Here is a 12,485-nt window from a genome sequence, read left to right as displayed (position 1 = left end):
GGACACTGCCTGGGATGCTTGTCCTCTCTCTATTTTGAAAATTTGCCATGCCAACTAAGGGCCAAGGCAGACGTTTAGTTTTAGCCTTGCCCAACTCTAATTTTCCAAACCTAGAGCATACAATTGGCGCAGATTGTAATACTTTGTTAGTACTACCTTTTGTTCCCTTAAGAGTGCATATTTTGAGAACAAACAAGATGGCCAAATTATATCGTAGGAGTCTGCCACACCAGGTCCTTCACTCGTAAGAACAGTGGGACTGAAGCATGATGGATTAACTAGTTCTCTTAAATGCAGCCATTTCAAACTTTAATCACCACAGCTGGGGACTCTTTAAAGGTGATATGAACTTCTTTTATACCTGAGTGGGAGCGACAAACATGTAGAATATGTGTCGTATTTTTAGAAAGTGTTTGTAGCTATTGGTTAACAGCACTCCTATGCAACCCCGTTGGCCTAATGGGTAAGGCAGTCAAATACTCACAAAGGGATTGTGGGTTTGAGTTCTTTCTGGGGTGGAAGAAGATGTATTTTGGAGATGTTTATCTAGTTTCCTAAGGGTCTCCCTTCTTAACAACATTAGCACTGAAGCGTGCTGATAAAATAACCAATTCCAACAAACTTTACTCCGCCACCTGTTCAAGTACCACAGCAGAGCATTTTCTCCACTGCTAGGATAGGAATGGAGAAATGTGCTTGTTTTATGTCTGAGCAGAAAAGATATATGTTTGAATGGATGTGTGGGATAAAACACACCCTGTCGTATGTTGTAAAGATATTGCAAGTTGTGGAGTAGCTTAGTGATCACATAGAGGAAAGTGGGTGAAGACAGAATTCCTCTGTGGGGTGAATGAACTCGAGGTGACTTGCGTTATCCTTTTTATGTATGACAAAGGTACTTTATTTCTTACTGCACATTTCAATGCCATCACTCAAAAAAAACAAAAAATTCCTAGTCTTTTGTTATTTCATATGGAAGATTATGTTTTCAGGCATGGAGAATGAAAGCAGAAGCTGTAGTGCTGAATTAGATGTTCTCACAAACCATGTAATAATTTGTTCAAAAAAAGGCATGACATTTCTGAGTCATATTAAAAATGATGTGTAAATATGCAGATAGAGTCTATCTTTCCAGTAATGATCTACAGTGTGCAAAAAGTAAACCTTTTGCCATAAGTATCTCCTGTCTGCTAAGCACCGATCATTAAAAATCTCTCTATAAATATGTATATCAGAAGAAGGAAATGCTAGTTAGGGTTGATGTTGTTAGAACTGCAAGTGCAGTTGTATTCCTTGAGCTGCCTTGATGTTTCCTGCTGGCTTGAGCAGTGGGCATTTTGTTGTGACATGTGAAGTGAAGTTAGGAGAGTTTAGCTTCCGCATTGTGTTGTTCTTCCAGGTGAGGGTATATTAGATATTTGAATAGTTGTAAGGACTTTAAAGAGAGGGGAGTTATCCATGGATTGCTTATTGTGAATGTATTGTATAAGTGATTCCATAGACTTAAACTGCGGTAGAGACCACATGATAGGGAGTGAATCTTGTATTTGGAGGACAGGGGAGAGCAGTATCAACGTGGCTCCAGTGGCCTAATGGATAAGGCACTGGCCTCCTAAGCCAGGGATTGTGTGTTCAAGTCCCATCTGTGGTGAAACTCTGTACATTCAGCTCTTGACTTTTACATTTTCAAAGCACAAACCACACAATTCAGCCCTTGCTTTACATAGACTTTGCAGCTATGGAACATCAATCTACCTTCAAAACACAAGTGCTGGAACTCAAAAACATTTGCCTACAGATCCTACTCTTGGGCCCAGTCTGGAGAATGGGATTTCAACCCACCTTTCTGGCTAGACATTTTTTATGTCCTCCTTTGGATAGCACTCACAGGCAGTCTCCCATTTAGCATTAAAACATGTACTTATTTCACCACTTGAATGTATAAACTGTTGAATAATTAAAAATACCATGTGAAACTACTATGTTGATAAAGAAGTATTTCTCGAAAAAAGTGCAGCAGATGGGAAGACAGTGCACCCTATTTTATGCTACTATCGCTGGGCCCCTAGTCTTAGAAACCAAACTGAGTTTAGGGAGGGCAGGGTGGTGTTTCAATGATGGCAGTTAAATAGATTTTTCAAAACACCCGGGGTGTTGTTAGACTGAGAAGTTGATGGGACACCTGTGAAAGGCAGCTTTACTTGTCTGCTTTTAGTTGATGTAGATTGTATGTCCTGTTTAACAATCTTTGGTTTCACCAAGGACATTAGAGAGATATTGGGACACTGCCTGGGATGCTTGTCCTCTCTCTATTTTGAAAATTTGCCATGCCAACTAAGGGCCAAGGCAGACGTTTAGTTTTAGCCTTGCCCAACTCTAATTTTCCAAACCTAGAGCATACATTTGGCGCAGATTGTAATACTTTGTTAGTACTAGCTGTTGTTCCCTTAAGAGTGCATATATTGAGAACAAACAAGATGGCCAAATTATATCGTAGGAGTCTGCCACACCAGGTCCTTCACTCGTAAGAACAGTGGGACTGAAGCATGATGGATTAACTAGTTCCCTTAAATGCAGCCATTTCAAACTTTAATCACCAGAGCTGGGGACTCTTTAAAGGTGATATGAACTTCTTTTATACCTGAGTGGGAGCGACAAACATGTAGAATATGTGTCGTATTTTTAGAAAGTGTTTGTAGCTATTGGTTAACAGCACTCCTGTGCAACCCCGTTGGCCTAATTCTAAGGCAGTCAAATACTCACAAAGGGATTGTGGGTTTGAGTTCTTTCTGGGGTGGAAGAAGATGTATTTTGGAGATGTTTATCTAGTTTCCTAAGGGTCTTCCTTCTTAACAACATTAGCACTGAAGCGTGCTGATAAAATAACCAATTCCAACAAACTTCACTCCGCCACCTGTTCAAGTACCACAGCAGAGCATTTTCTCCACTGCTAGGATAGGAATGGAGAAATGTGCTTGTTTTATGTCTGAGCAGAAAAGATATATGTTTGAATGGATGTGTGGGATAAAACACACCCTGTCGTATGTTGTAAAGATATTGCAAGTTGTGGAGTAGCTTAGTGATCACATAGAGGAAAGTGGGTGAAGACAGAATTCCTCTGTGGGGTAAATGAACTCGGAGGTGACTTGCGTTATCCTTTTTATGTATGACAAAGGTACTTTATTTCTTACTGCACATTTCAATGCCATCACTCAAAAAAAAACAAAAAATTCCTACTCTTTTGTTGTTTCATATGGAAGATTATGTTTTCAGGCATGGAGAATGAAAGCAGAAGCTGTAGTGCTGAATTAGATGTTCTCACAAACCATGTAATAATTTGTTCAAAAAAAGGCATGACATTTCTGAGTCATATTAAAAATGATGTGTAAATATGCAGATAGAGTCTATCTTTCCAGTAATGATCTACAGTGTGCAAAAAGTAAACCTTTTGCCATAAGTATCTCCTTTCTGCCAAGCACCGATCATTAAAAATCTCTCTATAAATATGTATATCAGAAGAAGGAAATGCTAGTTCGGGTTGATGTTGTTAGAACTGCAAGTGCAGTTGTATTCCTTGAGCTGCCTTGATGTTTCCTGCTGGCTCGAGCAGTGGGCATTTTGTTGTGGCATGTGAAGTGAAGTTAGGAGAGTTTAGCATCCGCATTGTGTTGTTCTTCCAGGTGAGGGTATATTAGATATTTGAATAGTTGTAAGGACTTTAAAGAGAGCGGAGTTATCCATCGATTGCTTGTTGTGAATGTATTGTATAAGTGATTCCATAGACTTAAACTGCGGTAGAGACCACATGATAGGGAGTGGATCTTGTATTTGGAGGACAGGGGAGAGCAGTATCAATGTGGCCCCGGTGGCCTAATGGCTAAGGCACTGACCTCCTAAGCCAGGGATTGTGGGTTCAAGTCCCATCTGGGGTGAAACTCTGTGCATTCAGCTCTTGACTTTTACATTTTCAAAGCACAAACCACACAATTCAGCCCTTGCTTTACATAGACTTTGCAGCTATGGAACATCAATCTACCTTCAAAACACAAGAGCTGGAACTCAAAAACATTTGCCTACAGATCCTACTCTTGGGCCCATTCTGGAGAATGGGATTTCAACCCACCTTTCTGGCTAGACATTTTTTATGTCCTCCTTTGGATAGCACTCGCAGGCAGTCTCCCATTTAGCATTAAAACATGTACTTATTTCACCACTTGAATGTATAAACTGTTGAATAATTAAAAATACCATGTGAAACTGCTATGTTGATAAAGAAGTATTTCTCGAAAAAAGTGCAGCAGATGGGAAGACAGTGCACCCTATTTTATGCTACTATCGCTGGGCCCCTAGTCTTAGAAACCAAACTGAGTTTAGGGAGGGCAGGGTGGTGTTTCAATGATGGCAGTTAAATAGATTTTTCAAAACACCCGGGGTGTTGTTAGACTGAGAAGTTGATGGGACACCTGTGAAAGGCAGCTTTACTTGTCTGCTTTTAGTTGATGTAGATTGTATGTCCTGTTTAACAACCTTTGGTTTCAACAAGGACATTAGAGAGATATTGGGACACTGCCTGGGATGCTTGTCCTCTCTCTATTTTGAAAATTTGCCATGCCAACTAAGGGCCAAGGCAGACGTTTAGTTTTAGCCTTGCCCAACTCTAATTTTCCAAACCTAGAGCATACATTTGGCGCAGATTGTAATACTTTGTTAGTACTACCTGTTGTTCCCTTAAGAGTGCATATATTGTGAACAAACAAGATGGCCAAAATATATCGTAGGAGTCTGCCACACCAGGTCCTTCACTCGTAAGAACAGTGGGACTGAAGCATGATGGATTAACTAGTTCCCTTAAATGCAGCCATTTCAAACTTTAATCACCAGAGCTGGGGACTCTTTAAAGGTGATATGAACTTCTTTTATACCTGAGTGGGAGTGACAAACATGTAGAATATGTGTCGTATTTTTAGAAAGTGTTTGTAGCTATTGGTTAACAGCACTCCTGTGCAACCCCTTTGGCCTAATTCTAAGGCAGTCAAATACTCACAAAGGGATTGTGGGTTTGAGTTCTTTCTGGGGTGGAAGAAGATGTATTTTGGAGATGTTTATCTAGTTTCCTAAGGGTCTCCCTTCTTAGCAACATTAGCACTGAAGCGTGCTGATAAAATAACCAATTCCAACAAACTTTACTCCGCCACCTGTTCAAGTACCACAGCAGAGCATTTTCTCCACTGCTAGGATAGGAATGGAGAAATGTGCTTGTTTTATGTCTGAGCAGAAAAGATATATGTTTGAATGGATGTGTGGGATAAAACACACCCTGTCGTATGTTGTAAAGGTATTGCAAGTTGTGGAGTAGCTTAGTGATCACATAGAGGAAAGTGGGTGAAGACAGAATTCCTCTGTGGGGTGAATGAACTCGGAGGTGACTTGAGTTATCCTTTTTATGTATGACAAAGGTACTTTATTTCTTACTGCACATTTCAATGCCATCACTCAAAAAAAACAAAAAATTCTTACTCTTTTGTTGTTTCATATGGAAGGTTATGTTTTCAGGCATGGAGAATGAAAGCAGAAGCTGTAGTGCTAAATTAGATGTTCTCACAAACCATGTAATAATTTGTTCAAAAAAAGGCATGACATTTCTGAGTCATATTAAAAATGATGTGTAAATATGCAGATAGAGTCTATCTTTCCAGTAATGATCTACAGTGTGCAAAAAGTAAACCTTTTGCCATAAGTATCTCCTTTCTGCTAAGCACCGATCATTAAAAATCTCTCTATAAATATGTATATCAGAAGAAGGAAATGCTAGCTCGGGTTGATGTTGTTAGAACTGCAAGTGCAGTTGTATTCCTTGAGCTGCCTTGATGTTTCCTGCTGGCTCGAGCAGTGGGCATTTTGTTGTGACATGTGAAGTGAAGTTAGGAGAGTTTAGCGTCCGCATTGTGTTGTTCTTCCAGGTGAGGGTATATTAGATATTTAAATAGTTGTAAGGACTTTAAAGAGAGGGGAGTTATCCATGGATTGCTTGTTGTGAATGTATTGTATAAGTGATTCCATAGACTTAAACTGCGGTAGAGACCACATGATAGGGAGTGAATCTTGTATTTGGAGGACAGGGGAGAGCAGTATCATCGTGGCCCCAGTGGCCTAATGGATAAGGCACTGGCCTCCTAAGCCAGGGATTGTGGGTTCAAGTCCCATCTGGGTGAAACTCTGTACATTCAGATCTTGACTTTTACTTTTTCAAAGCACAAACCACACAATTCAGCCCTTGCTTTACATAGACTTTGCAGCTATGGAACATCAATCTACCTTCAAAACACAAGTGCTGGAACTCAAAAACATTTGCCTACATATCCTACTCTTGGGCCCAGTCTGGAGAATGGGATTTCAACCCACCTTTCTGGCTAGACATTTGTTTATGTCCTCCTTTGGATAGCACTCGCAGGCAGTCTCCCATTTAGCATTAAAACATGTACTTATTTCACCACTTGAATGTATAAACTGTTGAATAATTAAAAATACCATGTGAAACTGCTATGTTGATGAGGAAGTATTTCTCGAAAAAAGTGCAGCAGATGGGAAGACAGTGCACCCTATTTTATGCTACTATCGCTGGGCCCCTAGTCTTAGAAACCAAACTGAGTTTAGGGAGGGCAGGGTGGTGTTTCAATGATGGCAGTTAAATAGATTTTTCAAAACACCCGGGGTGTTGTTAGACTGAGAAGTTGATGGGACACCTGTGAAAGGCAGCTTTACTTGTCTGCTTTTAGTTGATGTAGATTGTATGTCCTGTTTAACAACCTTTGGTTTCAACAAGGACATTAGAGAGATATTGGGACACTGCCTGGGATGCTTGTCCTCTCTCTATTTTGAAAATTTGCCATGCCAACTAAGGGCCAAGGCAGACGTTTAGTTTTAGCCTTGCCCAACTCTAATTTTCCAAACCTAGAGCATACAATTGGCGCAGATTGTAATACTTTGTTAGTACTACCTTTTGTTCCCTTAAGAGTGCATATTTTGAGAACAAACAAGATGGCCAAATTATATCGTAGGAGTCTGCCACACCAGGTCCTTCACTCGTAAGAACAGTGGGACTGAAGCATGATGGATTAACTAGTTCCCTTAAATGCAGCCATTTCAAACTTTAATCACCACAGCTGGGGACTCTTTAAAGGTGATATGAACTTCTTTTATACCTGAGTGGGAGCGACAAACATGTAGAATATGTGTCGTATTTTTAGAAAGTGTTTGTAGCTATTGGTTAACAGCACTCCTATGCAACCCCGTTGGCCTAATCGGTAAGGCAGTCAAATACTCACAAAGGGATTGTGGGTTTGAGTTCTTTCTGGGGTGGAAGAAGATGTATTTTGGAGATGTTTATCTAGTTTCCTAAGGGTCTCCCTTCTTAACAACATTAGCACTGAAGCGTGCTGATAAAATAACCAATTCCAACAAACTTTACTCCGCCACCTGTTCAAGTACCACAGCAGAGCATTTTCTCCACTGCTAGGATAGGAATGGAGAAATGTGCTTGTTTTATGTCTGAGCAGAAAAGATATATGTTTGAATGGATGTGTGGGATAAAACACACCCTGTCGTATGTTGTAAAGATATTGCAAGTTGTGGAGTAGCTTAGTGATCACATAGAGGAAAGTGGGTGAAGACAGAATTCCTCTGTGGGGTGAATGAACTCGAGGTGACTTGCGTTATCCTTTTTATGTATGACAAAGGTACTTTATTTCTTACTGCACATTTCAATGCCATCACTCAAAAAAAACAAAAAATTCCTAGTCTTTTGTTATTTCATATGGAAGATTATGTTTTCAGGCATGGAGAATGAAAGCAGAAGCTGTAGTGCTGAATTAGATGTTCTCACAAACCATGTAATAATTTGTTCAAAAAAAGGCATGACATTTCTGAGTCATATTAAAAATGATGTGTAAATATGCAGATAGAGTCTATCTTTCCAGTAATGATCTACAGTGTGCAAAAAGTAAACCTTTTGCCATAAGTATCTCCTGTCTGCTAAGCACCGATCATTAAAAATCTCTCTATAAATATGTATATCAGAAGAAGGAAATGCTAGTTAGGGTTGATGTTGTTAGAACTGCAAGTGCAGTTGTATTCCTTGAGCTGCCTTGATGTTTCCTGCTGGCTTGAGCAGTGGGCATTTTGTTGTGACATGTGAAGTGAAGTTAGGAGAGTTTAGCTTCCGCATTGTGTTGTTCTTCCAGGTGAGGGTATATTAGATATTTGAATAGTTGTAAGGACTTTAAAGAGAGGGGAGTTATCCATGGATTGCTTATTGTGAATGTATTGTATAAGTGATTCCATAGACTTAAACTGCGGTAGAGACCACATGATAGGGAGTGAATCTTGTATTTGGAGGACAGGGGAGAGCAGTATCAACGTGGCTCCAGTGGCCTAATGGATAAGGCACTGGCCTCCTAAGCCAGGGATTGTGTGCTCAAGTCCCATCGGGTGGAAACTCTGTACATTCAGCTCTTGACTTTTACATTTTCAAAGCACAAACCACACAATTCAGCCCTTGCTTTACATAGACTTTGCAGCTATGGAACATCAATCTACCTTCAAAACACAAGTGCTGGAACTCAAAAACATTTGCCTACAGATCCTACTCTTGGGCCCAGTCTGGAGAATGGGATTTCAACCCACCTTTCTGGCTAGACATTTTTTATGTCCTCCTTTGGATAGCACTCACAGGCAGTCTCCCATTTAGCATTAAAACATGTACTTATTTCACCACTTGAATGTATAAACTGTTGAATAATTAAAAATACCATGTGAAACTACTATGTTGATAAAGAAGTATTTCTCGAAAAAAGTGCAGCAGATGGGAAGATAGTGCACCCTATTTTATGCTACTATCGCTGGGCCCCTAGTCTTAGAAACCAAACTGAGTTTAGGGAGGGCAGGGTGGTGTTTCAATGATGGCAGTTAAATAGATTTTTCAAAACACCCGGGGTGTTGTTAGACTGAGAAGTTGATGGGACACCTGTGAAAGGCAGCTTTACTTGTCTGCTTTTAGTTGATGTAGATTGTATGTCCTGTTTAACAATCTTTGGTTTCACCAAGGACATTAGAGAGATATTGGGACACTGCCTGGGATGCTTGTCCTCTCTCTATTTTGAAAATTTGCCATGCCAACTAAGGGCCAAGGCAGACGTTTAGTTTTAGCCTTGCCCAACTCTAATTTTCCAAACCTAGAGCATACATTTGGCGCAGATTGTAATACTTTGTTAGTACTACCTGTTGTTCCCTTAAGAGTGCATATATTGAGAACAAACAAGATGGCCAAATTATATCGTAGGAGTCTGCCACACCAGGTCCTTCACTCGTAAGAACAGTGGGACTGAAGCATGATGGATTAACTAGTTCCCTTAAATGCAGCCATTTCAAACTTTAATCACCAGAGCTGGGGACTCTTTAAAGGTGATATGAACTTCTTTTATACCTGAGTGGGAGCGACAAACATGTAGAATATGTGTCGTATTTTTAGAAAGTGTTTGTAGCTATTGGTTAACAGCACTCCTGTGCAACCCCATTGGCCTAATTCTAAGGCAGTCAAATACTCACAAAGGGATTGTGGGTTTGAGTTCTTTCTGGGGTGGAAGAAGATGTATTTTGGAGATGTTTATCTAGTTTCCTAAGGGTCTTCCTTCTTAACAACATTAGCACTGAAGCGTGCTGATAAAATAACCAATTCCAACAAACTTCACTCCGCCACCTGTTCAAGTACCACAGCAGAGCATTTTCTCCACTGCTAGGATAGGAATGGAGAAATATGCTTGTTTTATGTCTCAGCAGAAAATATATATGTTTGAATGGATGTGTAGGATAAAACACACCCTGTCGTATGTTGGAAAGGTATTGCAAGTTGTGGAGTAGCTTAGTGATCACATAGAGGAAAGTGGGTGAAGACAGAATTCCTCTGTGGGGTGAATGAACTCGGAGGTGACTTGCGTTATCCTTTTTATGTATGACAAAGGTACTTTATTTCTTACTGCACATTTCAATGCCATCACTCAAAAAAAACAAAAAATTCTTACTCTTTTGTTGTTTCATATGGAAGATTATGTTTTCAGGCATGGAGAATGAAAGCAGAAGCTGTAGTGCTGAATTAGATGTTCTCACAAACCATGTAATAATTTGTTCAAAAAAAGGCATGACATTTCTGAGTCATATTAAAAATGATGTGTAAATATGCAGATAGAGTCTATCTTTCCAGTAATGATCTACAGTGTGCAAAAAGTAAACCTTTTGCCATAAGTATCTCCTTTCTGCTAAGCACCGATCATTAAAAATCTCTCTATAAATATGTATATCAGAAGACGGAAATGCTAGCTCGGGTTGATGTTGTTAGAACTGCAAGTGCAGTTGTATTCCTTGAGCTGCCTTGATGTTTCCTGCTGGCTCGAGCAGTGGGCATTTTGTTGTGACATGTGAAGTGAAGTTAGGAGAGTTTAGCGTCCGCATTGTGTTGTTCTTCCAGGTGAGGGTATATTAGATATTTAAATAGTTGTAAGGACTTTAAAGAGAGGGGAGTTATCCATGGATTGCTTGTTGTGAATGTATTGTATAAGTGATTCCATAGACTTAAACTGCGGTAGAGACCACATGATAGGGAGTGAATCTTGTATTTGGAGGACAGGGGAGAGCAGTATCATCGTGGCCCCAGTGGCCTAATGGATAAGGCACTGGCCTCCTAAGCCAGGGATTGTGGGTTCAAGTCCCATCTGGGTGAAACTCTGTACATTCAGATCTTGACTTTTACTTTTTCAAAGCACAAACCACACAATTCAGCCCTTGCTTTACATAGACTTTGCAGCTATGGAACATCAATCTACCTTCAAAACACAAGTGCTGGAACTCAAAAACATTTGCCTACATATCCTACTCTTGGGCCCAGTCTGGAGAATGGGATTTCAACCCACCTTTCTGGCTAGACATTTGTTTATGTCCTCCTTTGGATAGCACTCGCAGGCAGTCTCCCATTTAGCATTAAAACATGTACTTATTTCACCACTTGAATGTATAAACTGTTGAATAATTAAAAATACCATGTGAAACTGCTATGTTGATGAGGAAGTATTTCTCGAAAAAAGTGCAGCAGATGGGAAGACAGTGCACCCTATTTTATGCTACTATCGCTGGGCCCCTAGTCTTAGAAACCAAACTGAGTTTAGGGAGGGCAGGGTGGTGTTTCAATGATGGCAGTTAATTAGATTTTTCAAAACACCCGGGGTGTTGTTAGACTGAGAAGTTGATGGGACACCTGTGAAAGGCAGCTTTACTTGTCTGCTTTTAGTTGATGTAGATTGTATGTCCTGTTTAACAACCTTTGGTTTCAACAAGGACATTAGAGAGATATTGGGACACTGCCTGGGATGCTTGTCCTCTCTCTATTTTGAAAATTTGCCATGCCAACTAAGGGCCAAGGCAGACGTTTAGTTTTAGCCTTGCCCAACTCTAATTTTCCAAACCTAGAGCATACAATTGGCGCAGATTGTAATACTTTGTTAGTACTACCTTTTGTTCCCTTAAGAGTGCATATTTTGAGAACAAACAAGATGGCCAAATTATATCGTAGGAGTCTGCCACACCAGGTCCTTCACTCGTAAGAACAGTGGGACTGAAGCATGATGGATTAACTAGTTCCCTTAAATGCAGCCATTTCAAACTTTAATCACCACAGCTGGGGACTCTTTAAAGGTGATATGAACTTCTTTTATACCTGAGTGGGAGCGACAAACATGTAGAATATGTGTCGTATTTTTAGAAAGTGTTTGTAGCTATTGGTTAACAGCACTCCTATGCAACCCCGTTGGCCTAATCGGTAAGGCAGTCAAATACTCACAAAGGGATTGTGGGTTTGAGTTCTTTCTGGGGTGGAAGAAGATGTATTTTGGAGATGTTTATCTAGTTTCCTAAGGGTCTCCCTTCTTAACAACATTAGCACTGAAGCGTGCTGATAAAATAACCAATTCCAACAAACTTTACTCCGCCACCTGTTCAAGTACCACAGCAGAGCATTTTCTCCACTGCTAGGATAGGAATGGAGAAATGTGCTTGTTTTATGTCTGAGCAGAAAAGATATATGTTTGAATGGATGTGTGGGATAAAACACACCCTGTCGTATGTTGTAAAGATATTGCAAGTTGTGGAGTAGCTTAGTGATCACATAGAGGAAAGTGGGTGAAGACAGAATTCCTCTGTGGGGTGAATGAACTCGAGGTGACTTGCGTTATCCTTTTTATGTATGACAAAGGTACTTTATTTCTTACTGCACATTTCAATGCCATCACTCAAAAAAAACAAAAAATTCCTAGTCTTTTGTTATTTCATATGGAAGATTATGTTTTCAGGCATGGAGAATGAAAGCAGAAGCTGTAGTGCTGAATTAGATGTTCTCACAAACCATGTAATAATTTGTTCAAAAAAAGGCATGACATTTCTGA

The 12,485-nt window shown here is 40.0% G+C and overlaps 3 non-coding genes across 3 annotated transcripts; all 3 read left to right on the top strand.

The window, feature by feature from the left end:
- Positions 1-3,859: 3,859 nt before the first annotated feature.
- TRNAR-CCU (transfer RNA arginine (anticodon CCU)) lies at positions 3,860-3,932 on the top strand. Its single transcript has one exon. It is a non-coding gene; the product is annotated as a tRNA-Arg (tRNA).
- A 2,207-nt stretch (positions 3,933-6,139) lies between these two features.
- TRNAR-CCU (transfer RNA arginine (anticodon CCU)) lies at positions 6,140-6,216 on the top strand. The gene has a single exon. It is a non-coding gene; the product is annotated as a tRNA-Arg (tRNA).
- A 4,482-nt stretch (positions 6,217-10,698) lies between these two features.
- TRNAR-CCU (transfer RNA arginine (anticodon CCU)) lies at positions 10,699-10,775 on the top strand. The gene has a single exon. It is a non-coding gene; the product is annotated as a tRNA-Arg (tRNA).
- The last annotated feature ends 1,710 nt before the right edge of the window (positions 10,776-12,485 follow it).

The sequence above is a fragment of the Pleurodeles waltl genome, chromosome 7 (assembly GCF_031143425.1).
Source record: "Pleurodeles waltl isolate 20211129_DDA chromosome 7, aPleWal1.hap1.20221129, whole genome shotgun sequence".
NCBI lineage: Eukaryota > Metazoa > Chordata > Amphibia > Caudata > Salamandridae > Pleurodeles > Pleurodeles waltl.
This window is presented reverse-complemented; position numbering and strand designations above follow the sequence as displayed.